The sequence below is a fragment of the Nannobrachium achirus genome, assembly GCF_963921795.1.
Source record: "Nannobrachium achirus genome assembly, chromosome: 15".
Lineage (NCBI taxonomy): Eukaryota > Metazoa > Chordata > Actinopteri > Myctophiformes > Myctophidae > Nannobrachium > Nannobrachium achirus.
In genome coordinates, this window is record NC_137822.1 from 61,665,256 (window position 1) to 61,667,163 (window position 1,908).

Consider the following 1,908-nt stretch of genomic DNA (forward strand, 5'->3'; position numbering starts at 1 on the left):
CTCTCTCTCTCTCTCTCTCTCTCTCTCTCTCTCTCACACGCTTTCACCAGGTGCGTTTGATGTGTGTCTCATCTTCCAACGGGTAAATAAATATACACTCCTCCATGAGCTGCTCCTTACATTATGATGCTCTCACGCACGCACCAGTTACAGTAACTTTCCCCACAACCCACACTCTGCACATATTTTGGAGCACACATCTTTGAACGGGTAAGGTCTAGTAATGACTGATTTTACACTTGGTTGCGTGCTGAAAATAGCCGATCTACAAGCTCACAACACGTCGTGTTGTGAGCTTGTAGATCGGCTATTTTCCACGCGCAATACCTGAGAGCAACCAAACATAAAATGACTGTCTTCTCCACTAGTCCCTCCCTAACGTTTTAGTCTAGTTTATATTTTGTTGACGAAATGGTCAATATATTATTTTGTCTTAGTTTTAGTCATCATAGTTTAGTTTTTATTTAGTTTTTATTTCGTTTTTGTCAGTGAAAAAAACATAGTCGACAAACATTTTTCGTCATAGTTTTAGTCGATGAAATCAACACTACAGGCGAGGCCAGGCTGCCAGACGTGGGTAGATGGATGAGGGCCGCTCTCCCTTTACCATGGAACAGTGAGCAGTAATATGTCAAATCACACAGGAACCTGCCAGGACCACACAACACGTTACCCCAAAGTCTCTTTTTGCCATGCAGCCATGTTGGCTGAAGTAGAGCAGTGGTTCTCAAAGTGGGCTCTGGGGACCCCCATGGGTCCTTGAGGGAGTTCCAGGGGGTCCCCATCTAAATGATAGGAACCAAATGGACCCTTATATGGTTATGTATAACTCAGAGAGTGTACACATGGAACTAAATGGACCCAAATTAACATTGATTTAACAATATAAACTGGGGTCTCAGAGATAGAAATGCCATTAAATGGGTGTCCGTAGTGTAATATGCATGTCAAACTGGGGGTCCTTGAAATTAAAATGGTTGAGAATCACTGCTAGAGCCATAAAACTCTTCTCTTATGGGGGAGCCTCTACTGTAAGTAGAGGCTCACCTGCCACTGTTTGTTCCAAACTTGATGGCCGTGGAGCCTCTGGACAACCCAAGATGTAAAGTAAACGTTGACACACACAGACATGCACACAAGTGTGCACGCACACACACTCAGACGCATGCGCGCACGCACGGACGCACACGCGCACGCACGCACGCACGCACACACGCACGTACGCACACACACACACACACACACACACACACACACACACACACACACACTATCTCTCTGTATCTGTGAGTCACCGTGTGTGTGTGTGTGTGTGTGTGTGTGTGGTTTATGGTTTATTTAGTGGTTTTATGTCAATCATATTTATAGCCTACAGAGCCTCGCACTTCAAACAGACCACAAAAGACGGACAATATTAAATCCTGATGGTTATTGATTAATCACCAGATTCGAGAGATGAGGGTGACTCGAGGTGAGTGTGGTTCATTCAGTCAAAATCCGACACACTTGTGAAAGTTTGTATCCTTCGACTGGCTGGTTATATAACTTAACTGACACAAAGTATTTATGTGTGGATGACAGGCATTTAAGTGAAATATTGATCAGCGACTGCATTCTGCTCTACCCAGCGTGTCAGCGTCCATGTCTGGTTTGCGGCCCCAACAGGAGAGGAATTGGAGCGGAGGACTGTCCTTGCTCCAAGGAGCAGAGGAGAAATCTCGCTCAAAGCCTCTCTGGCGCATTTTAAAACTCGCTCAAACCCCTCACGCTCAATTCTAGTGTATTCAAACCGTTGTATTCTTATTCTTATTATTACTCTTAATAATAGGCAAATAAGAGCAGGTGATTATTAGCCTAGTTAGTAAACTGACTCCTCCTGCCTTCTGAGGAGAGTCTGGTTTACGAGGC